A 10000-nucleotide genomic window follows, 5' to 3' on the forward strand; every position below is an offset into this window, starting at 1 on the left:
TCGGAATACCACAGACAAGGTTTAGACTTTCCGGATTCTCTTGAATGCCGCCATCATTCTAGCTTACGCCACGAAGATTCTGGTTAGGAGATCTAAGAGATATTCATTCTAGCTCAATTCATGTAGAACAGAAGTGTTTGTCAGGCACGCGTTCATAAGGGAGAAGGATGATGAGCGTCACACATAATCATCACCTTCATCACGTTCTTGGGTACGAATGGATACCTTAGAAGCGAAATAAGATGAATTGAATAGAAAACAGTAGTACTTTGCATTAATCTATGAGGAACAGCAGAGCTCCACACCTTAATCTATGGAGTGTAGAAACTCTACTGTTAAAAATACATAAGTGAAGGTCCAGGCATGGCCGAGATGGCCAGCCCCCTAAAACGTGATCAAAGGATCATAAGGTAATCCAAAGATGGTCTAAAAGACAATAGTAAGAGGTCCTATTTATAATAAACTAGTCACTAGGGTTTACATGAGTAAGTAATTGATGCATAAATCAACTTCTGGGGCCCACTTGGTGTGTGCTTGGGCTGGGCTTTAAGTGTTGCACGTGCAGAGGTCCTCCTTGGAGTTGAACGCCAGTTTTAGTGCCAGTTTGGGCGTTCAACTCTGGTTTTGGCTCCTTTTCTGGCGCTGGACGCCAGATTTGGGTAGAAAGCTGGCGTTGAACGCCAGTTTACGTCGTCTATTCTTGGCCAAAGTATGGACTATTATATATTTCTGGAAAGCTCTGGATGTCTACTTTCCAACGCAATTAGAAGCGCGCCATTTCGAGTTCTGTGGCTCCAGAAAATCCACTTTGAGTGCAGGGAGGTCAGAATCCAACAGCATCAGCAGTCCTTTTTCATCCTCTGAATCTGATTTCTGCTCAAGTCCCTCAATTTCAGCCAGAAAATACCTGAAATCACAGAAAAACACACAAACTCATAGTAAAGTCCAGAAATGTGAATTTAACATAAAAACTAATGAAAACATCCCTAAAAGTGACTAGATCCTAAAAAACATACTAAAAACAATGTCAAAAAGCGTATAAATTATCCGCTCATCACAACACCAAACTTAAAGTGTTGCTTGTCCCCAAGCAACTGAAAATCAAATAGGATAAAACGAAGAGAATATACTATAAATTCCAAACTATCAATGAAACATGGCTCCAATCATATGAGCGGGACTTATAGCTTTTTGCCTCTTGAATAGTTTTGGCATCTCACTTTATCCATTGAGGTTCAGAATGATTGGCATCTATAGGAACTTCAGATTTCGAATAGTGTTATTGACTCTCCTAGTTCAGTATGATGATTCTTGAACACAGCTTCTTTATGAGTCTTGGCCGTGGCCCTAAGCACTTTGTTTTCTAGTATTACCACCGGATACATAAATGCCACAGACACATAATTGGGTGAACCTTTTCAGATTGTGACTCAGCTTTGCTAGAGTCCCCAATTAGAGGTGTCCAGGGTTCTTAAGCACACTCTTTGTTTTTGCTTTGGACCTTGACTTTAACCGCTCAGTCTCAAGTTTTCACTTGACACTTACACGCCACAAACACATGGTTAGGGACAGCTTGGTTTAGCCGCTTAGACCAGGATTTTATTCCTTTAGGCCCTCCTATCCACTGATGCTCAAAGCCTTGGGATCCTTTTTATTTGCCCTTGCCTTTTTGGTTTTAAGGGTTATTGGCTTTTTCTGCTTGCTTTTTCTTTTTCTCTTTTTTTTTTTCGCCTATTTTTTCTTTTTTTTTTTTTCTGCAAGCTTTGTTCTTTGTTGCTTTTTCTTGCTTCAAGAATCATTTTTATGATTTTTCAGATTATCAAATAACATGTCTCCTAGTCATCATTCTTTCAAGATCCAACATATTTAACATTCTTAAACAACAACTTCAAAAGACATATGCACTGTTCAAGCATACATTCAGAAAACAAGAAGCATTGTCACCACATCAATATAATTAAACTAAGTTCAAGGATAAATTTGAATCTCATGTACTTTTTGTTCTTTTGAATTAAAACATTTTTCATTTAAGAGAGGTGATGGATTCATAGGACATTTATATCTTTAAGACAAAGTTACTAACTACTAATGATCATGTAATGAAGGCACAAACATAGATAAGCACATAATACAGAAAACGAAAAACAGAGAAAGCAAGAACAAGGAATGAATCCACCTTAGTGATGGTGGCGTTTCCTTCTTGAGGAACCAATGATGTCCTTGAGCTCTTCTATGTCTCTTCCTTGTCTTTGTTGCTCCTCCCTCATTGCTTTTTGATCTTCTCTTATTTCATGAAGCATGATGGAGTGCTCTTGATGTTCCACCCTTAGTTGTCCCATATTGGAACTCAATTCTCCTAGGGAGGTGTTGATTTGCTCCCAATAATTTTGTGGAGGAAAGTGCATTTGAGGCATCTCCGGGATCTCATGGAAATGAGCTTCTTGCGCCTCTTGAGCTCCATGATTGGGCTCTCTTGCTTGCTCCATCTCTTTCTTAGTGATGGGCTTGTCCTCTTTAATGAGGATATCTCCCTCTATGTCAATTCCAGCTGAATTGCATAGGTGGCAAATGAGGTGAGGAAAGGCTAACCTTGCCATGGTGGAGGACTTGTCAGCCACCTTGTAGAGTTCTTGAGGTATAATCTCATGAACTTCCACCTCTTCTCCAATCATGATGCTATGGATCATGATGGCCCGGTCTATAGTAACTTCAGACCGGTTGCTAGTGGGAATGATTGAGCATTGAATAAACTCCAACCATCCTCTAGCTATAGGCTTGAGGTCCAATCTTCTTAGTTGAACCGGCTTGCCTTTAGAGTCAATCTTCCATTGAGCTCCTTCTACACATATGTCCATAAGGACTTGGTCCAACCTTTGATCAAAGTTGACTCTCCTTGTGTAGGGGCGTGCGTTCTCTTCCATGTATGGCAAGTTGAACGCCAACCTCACATTCTCCGGACTAAAATCTAAGTATTTCCCCCGAACCATTGTAACATAGTTCTTTGGATCCGGGTTCTTACTTTGATCATGGTTCTTGGTGATCCATGCATTGGCATAGAACTCTTGAACCATTAAGATGCCAACTTGTTGGATGGGGTTTGTTAGAACTTCCCAACCTCTTCTTTGAATTTCATGTCGGATCCCCGGATACTCATTTCTTTTGAGTTTAAAAGGGACCTCAGGGATCACCTTCTTCTTGGCCACAACATCATAGAAGTGGTCTTGATGGGCTTTGGAGATGAACCTTTCCATTTCCCATGACTCGGATGTGGAAGCTCCTGTCTTCCCTTTCCCCTTTCTAGAGGATTCTCCGGTCTTAGATGCCATCAATGGTAATGGAAAAACAATATTGGTTTTGAATTTTGAAGGTAGGTGGAGTTTATGAGGTAGGTTTATTGGGAAGAGTGGGTGGATGTGAGTGGTGAAGGTTTAATGGGGAAGAGAGATTGAGGTGATTGGTGAAGGGCTTTTAGGGAAGAGTGTTTATGGGGTTGTGTGAAAGAGAGTGGTGAGAAGAGGTGAGTGGAGGTAGGTGGGGATCCTGTGGGGTCCACAGATCCTGAGTGGATCCTGTGGGGTCCACAGATCCTGAGTGAATCCTGTGGGGTCCACAGATCCTGGGGTGTCAAGGCATTTACATCCCTGCACCAATTAGACATGTAAAAATGCCTTTGTATCCAACTCTGGGCGTTCAGCGCCAGGTTGGTGGCCATTTTGGGCGTTCAACGCCCATTTGTGTGCCATTTCTGGCGTTGAACGCCAGAACCATGCCTGTTCTGGCGTTCAGCGCCCAGAAGCTGCCCATTTTGGGCGTTCAGCGCCAGAACCATGCTCTGTTCTGGCGCTGAACGCCAGACAGATGCTCCTCCAGGGTGTGATTTTTCTTCTGCTGTTTTTGATTCCGTTTTCAATTTTTCTATTTATTTTGTGACTCCACATGATCATGAACCTAAGAAAACATGAAAAACAATAAAAATAAGAATTAGATAAACATTGGGTTGCCTCCCAACAAGCGCTTCTTTAATGTCAATAGCTTGACAGTGGGCTCTCATGGAGCCTCACAGATGTGCAGAGCTTTGTTGAAACTCTCCAACACCAAACTTAGAGTTTGGATATGGGAGTTCAACACCAAACTTAGAGTTTGGTTGTGGCCTCCCAACACCAAACTTAGAGTTTGACTGTGGGGGCTCTGGTTGACTCTGCTTGGAGAGAAGCTTTTTCTGCTTCCTCTCCATGGTTGCAGAGGGAGATCCTTGAGTTTTAAACACAAGGGAGTTCTCATTCCATTGAAGGAATAATTCACCTCTGTCAACATCAATCACAGCTCTTGCTGTGGCCAGGAAAGGTCTTCCCAGGATGATGGGTTCATCCTCTTCCTTTCCAGTATCCAGGACTATGAAATCAGTAGGTATGTAAAGGCCCTCAACCTTTACTAATACATCTTCTACTTGTCCATAAGCCTGTTTTCTTGAGCTGTCTGCCATCTCTAGTGAGATTTTAGCAGCTTGCACCTCATAGATTCCCAGTTTCTCTATTACAGAGAGGGGCATGAGGTTTATTCCTGAACCAAGGTCACACAGAGCCTTAAAGATCATGGTGCCTATGGTGCTGGGTATTATGAACTTTCCAGGATCCTGTTTCTTCTGAGGCAATGTCAGTTGATCCAGATCACTTAGTTCATTGATGAACAAGGGAGGTTCAACTTCCCAAGTATCAATGCCAAATAATTTGGCATTCAGCTTCATGATTGCACCAAGAAACTTGGCAGTTTGCTCTTCAGTAACATCCTCATTCTCTTTAGAAGAGGAATACTCATCAGAGCTCATGAAGGGCATAAGGAGGTTCAATGGAATCTCTATGGTCTCTAGATGAGCCTCAGAGTCCTTTGGTTCCTCAGAGGGAAGCTCCTTATTGATCACTGGACGTCCCAGGAGGTCTTCCTCCTTGGGATTCACGTCCTCTCCTCTCCTCACAGGTTCGGCCATGGCGCTTATGTCAATGGCCTTGCATTCTCCTTTTGGGTTCTCTTCTGTATTGCTTGGGAGAGTACTAGGAGGGATTTCATTGATCCTTTTACTCAGCTGGCCCACTTGTGCTTCCAGATTTCTAATGGAAGACCTTGTTTCATTCATGAAGCTTACAGTGGCCTTAGATAGATCAGAGACTAGATTTGCTAAATTAGAGGCATTTTGTTCAGAGTTCTCTGTCTGTTGCTGAGTTGATGATGGAAAAGGCTTGCTATTGCTAAACCTGTTTCTTCCACCATTATTAGAGCCTTGTTGGGGCTTTTGATCCTTCCATGAGAAATTTGGATGATTTCTCCATGTTGAGTTATAGGTGTTTCCATAAGGTTCACCTAAGTAATTTACCTCTGCTATTGCAGGGTTCTCAGGATCATAAGCTTCTTCTTCAGAAGATGCCTCTTGAGTACTGTTGGATGCAGCTTGCATTCCATGCAGACTTTGAGAAATCATATTGACTTGCTGAGTCAATATTTTATTCTGAGCCAATATGGCATTCAGAGTATCAACCTCAAGAACTCCCTTCTTCATAGGCGTCCCATTGCTCACAGGATTCCTTTCAGAAGTGTACATGAACTGGTTATTAGCAACCATGTCAATGAGTTCTTGAGCTTCTGCAGGCGTTTTCTTTAGGTGAATGGATCCACCTGCAGAAGTGTCCAGTGACATCTTCGATAGCTCAGATAAACCATCATAGAATATATCCAGGATGGTCCATTCTGAAAGCATGTCAGAAGGACACTTTTTGGTCAACTGTTTGTATCTTTCCCAAGCTTCATAGAGGGATTCACCTTCTTTCTGTCTGAAGGTTTGAACATCAGCTCTAAGCTTGCTCAGCTTTTGAGGAGGAAAGTACTTGGCTAAGAAAGCCGTGACCAGCTTATCCCAAGAGTTCAGGCTGTCTTTGGGTTGAGAATCCAACCATAATCTAGCTCTGTCTCTTACAGCAAAAGGGAAAAGCATTAGCCTGTAGACTTCAGGATCTACTCCATTAGTCTTAACAGTATCACATATCTGCAAGAATTCAGTTAAGAACTGAAAAGGATCTTCAGATGGAAGTCCATGAAACTTGCAGTTCTGCTGCATCAGAGAAACTAATTGAGGTTTCAGCTCAAAGTTGTTTGCTCCAATGGCAGGAATGGAGATGCTTCTTCCATGTAGTTTGGAATTAGGTGTAGTAAAGTCACCAAGCATCTTCCTTACATTATTATTATTTTTGGCTGCCATCTCCTCTTCCTGTTCGAAAATTTCTGAAAGGTTATCTCTGGATTGTTGTATTTTAGCTTCTCTTAATTTTCTCTTCAGAGTCCTTTCAGGTTCTGGATTTGCTTCCACAAGAATGTTCTTATCCTTGCTCCTGCTCATATGACAAAGAAGAAGGCACAGAAAAATAATAATAATAATAGAGATCCTTTATACTACAGTATAGGGATCCCTTTGTGAGTGGAAGAAAAGAGGGGGAGTCAAAGAATGTGATGTAAAGGAAGAAACACAACTGTACGGATGGAAGAGATGTGAGATGAGATGTTAGGATATGAATGAATAAATAAAATAGGATGGGGGAGGGATAATTTTCGAAAATTATTTTGAAAAAGAGTTAGTGATTTTTGAAAAATGGTTTTTGAAAAATGTTAGTAATTTTCGAAAATTTTTGAAATTAAAAAACAATAATTAGTTAATTAAAAAGAAATTTTTGAAAAAGAGGGAAGATATTTTCGAAAATTAGAGAGAGAGAGTTAGTTAGGTGGTTTTGAAAAAGTTAAGAAACAAACAAAAAGTTAGTTAGTTAGTTGAAACAATTTTTGAAAAGATAAGAAGTTAGGAAGTTAGAAAAGATATTTTGAAAAGATATTTTTGAAAAAGATAAGATAAGAAGATATTTTTGAAAAGATATGATTGAAATTAGTTTTGAAAAAGATTTGATTTTTAAAATCACAGTTAATGACTTGATTCATAAGAAATCACAAGATATGATTCTAGAACTTAAAGTTTGAATCTTTCTTAACAAGCAAGTAACAAACTTCAAATTTTTGAATCAAAACATTAATTGATTATGTTATTTTTGAAAATTTGGTATTAAAATAAGAAAAAGATTTTTTGAAAAATATTTTTGGAATTTTTGAAAATAACTAAGAATTTTTGAAAAAAGATTTGATTTTTGAAAAAGATTTTGAAAAAGATAAGATTTTCAAATTGAAAATTTGATTTGACTCATAAGAAACAACTTGATTTTAAAAATTTTTGAAAAAGTCAACTCAAATTTTCAAATTTGATGAGAGAAAAAGGGAAAGATATTTTTTTGATTTTTGAATTTTTATGATGCAAGAGGAAAACACTAAAAGGATGCAATGCATGAAATTTTTAGATCAAAACAATGAATGCATGCAAGAATGCTATGAATGTCAAGATGAACACCAAGAATACTATGAATGTCATGATGAACATCAAGAACATATTTTTGAAAAATTTTTAATGCAAAGAAAACATGCAAGACACCAAACTTAGAATTCTTTAATGCTTAGGCACTAAGAATTCAAGAATGCATATGATAAACATGAAAAGACACAAAACAAAAAATCATCAAGATCAAACAAGAAGACTTACCAAGAACAACTTGAAGATCATGAAGAACACTATGAATGCATGATATTTTCGAAAAAATGCAAGATGCATATGCAATTGACACCAACTTATAACATGACTCAAGACTCAAACAAGAAACACAAAAATATTTTTTATTTTTTTGATTTTCTAATTTTTTTTTGGATTTTTCTTTTATATTTTTCGCATATTAAAAGGAAAAATGAGGATTCCAAAAATTTTTAATATGAATTCCAGGAATCTTGCCATGTTAGTCTAAAGCTTCAGTCCAGGAATTAGACATGGCTCACTAGCCAGCCAAGCTTTCAAAGAAAGCTCCAGTCCAAAACACTAGACATGGCCAATGGCCAGCCAAGCTTCAGCAGGTGATCATGGATCAGCAGCAGGTGGATGAGCAACAACTAATTTGCTCATGATAACAAATTGCAAGCCTCAGTCCAAATGAATTTAGACATGGCTTTACAGCCAGCCAGGCTTCAACATGCTTCATGAAACACTAGAATTCATTCTTAAAAATTTTGAATAAAATTTTTGAAAACATTTTTATATTATTTTCGAAAACAGATGAGAAAATTTTAGAAATATTTTTGAAAAATTTTTTTTTTTGAAAATAAAATAAAAAAAATTACCTAATCTGAGCAACAAGATGAACCGTCAGTTGTCCAAACTCGAACAATCCCCGGCAACGGCGCCAAAAACTTGGTGCACGAAATTGTGATCTCCAGGCTCGAACAAATCCTGGTAATGGCTCCAAAGCTTGGTGCTCTGATCTTAATTCATAATTGTCACAACTTCGATACAACTAACCAGCAAGTGCACTGGGTCGTCCAAGTAATACCTTACGTGAGTAAGGGTCGAATCCCACGGAGATTGTTGGTATGAAGCAAGCTATGGTCACCTTGTAAATCTCAGTCAGGCAGATATAAAGTGATAATGGTGTTTTCGAATATTAATTAATAAAATAGGGATAGAGACACTTATGTAATTCATTGATAGGAATTTCAGATAAGTGAATGGAGATGCTTTCGTTCCTCTGAACCTCTGCTTTCTTGCTATCTTCATCCAGTCAGTCTTACTCCTTTCCATGGCTGGCTTTATGTGATACATCACCACTGTCAATGGCTACTTTCGGTCATCTCTCGGGAAAATGATCCAATGCCCTGTCACGGCACGGCTAATCGTCTGGAGGCATCACCCTTGCCAATGGCTTCATCTTATCCTCAGTGAATAATATGCTCACGCACCCTGTCACGGCACGGCTATTCATCTGTCGGTTCTCGATCATGCTGGAATAGGATTTACTATCCTTTTGCGTCTGTCACTAACGCCCTGTAATCGCGAGTTAGGAGCTCGTCACAGTCATTCAATCATTGAATCCTACTCGGAATACCACATACAAGGTTTAGACTTTCCGGATTCTCTTGAATGCCGCCATCATTCTAGCTTACGCCACGAAGATTCTGGTTAGGAGATCTAAGAGATATTCATTCTAGCTCAATTCATGTAGAACAGAAGTATTTGTCAGGCACGCGTTCATAAGGGAGAAGGATGATGAGCGTCACACATAATCATCACCTTCATCACGTTCTTGGGTATGAATGGATACCTTAGAAGCGAAATAAGATGAATTGAATAGAAAACAGTAGTACTTTGCATTAATCTATGAGGAACAGCAGAGCTCCACACCTTAATCTATGGAGTGTAGAAACTCTACCGTTAAAAATACATAAGTGAAGGTCCAGGCATGGCCGAGATGGCCAGCCCCCTAAAACGTGATCAAAGGATCATAAGGTAATCCAAAGATGGTCTAAAAGACAATAGTAAGAGGTCCTATTTATAATAAACTAGTCACTAGGGTTTACATGAGTAAGTAATTGATGCATAAATTCACTTCCGGGGCCCACTTGGTGTGTGCTTGGGCTGTGCTTTAAGTGTTGCACGTGCAGAGGTCCTCCTTGGAGTTGAACGCCAGTTTTAGTGCCAGTTTGGGCGTTCAACTCTGGTTTTGGCTCCTTTTCTGGCGCTGGACGCCAGATTTGGGTAGAAAGCTGGCGTTGAACGCCAGTTTACGTCGTCTATTCTTGGCCAAAGTATGGACTATTATATATTGCTGGAAAGCCCTGGATGTCTACTTTCCAACGCAATTGGAAACGCGCCATTTCGAGTTCTGTGGCTCCAGAAAATCTACTTTAAGTGCAGGGAGGTCAGAATCCAACAGCATCAGCAGTCCTTTTTCATCCTCTGAATCTGATTTCTGCTCAAGTCCCTCAATTTCAGCCAGAAAATACGTGAAATCACAGAAAAACACACAAACTCATAGTAAAGTCCAGAAATGTGAATTTAACATAAAAACTAATGAAAACATCCCTAAAAGTGACT

At 39.4% G+C, this 10000-nt stretch overlaps 1 non-coding gene across 1 annotated transcript; it reads left to right on the forward strand.

Moving 5' to 3' along the window:
• Window positions 1-5743: 5743 nt before the first annotated feature.
• Window positions 5744-5851, forward strand: LOC112760949 (small nucleolar RNA R71). Its single transcript, XR_003181361.1, has one exon. It is a non-coding gene; the product is annotated as a small nucleolar RNA R71 (small nucleolar RNA).
• The last annotated feature ends 4149 nt before the right edge of the window (window positions 5852-10000 follow it).

The sequence above is a fragment of the Arachis hypogaea genome, chromosome 16, assembly GCF_003086295.3.
Source record: "Arachis hypogaea cultivar Tifrunner chromosome 16, arahy.Tifrunner.gnm2.J5K5, whole genome shotgun sequence".
Classification (NCBI taxonomy): domain Eukaryota; kingdom Viridiplantae; phylum Streptophyta; class Magnoliopsida; order Fabales; family Fabaceae; genus Arachis; species Arachis hypogaea.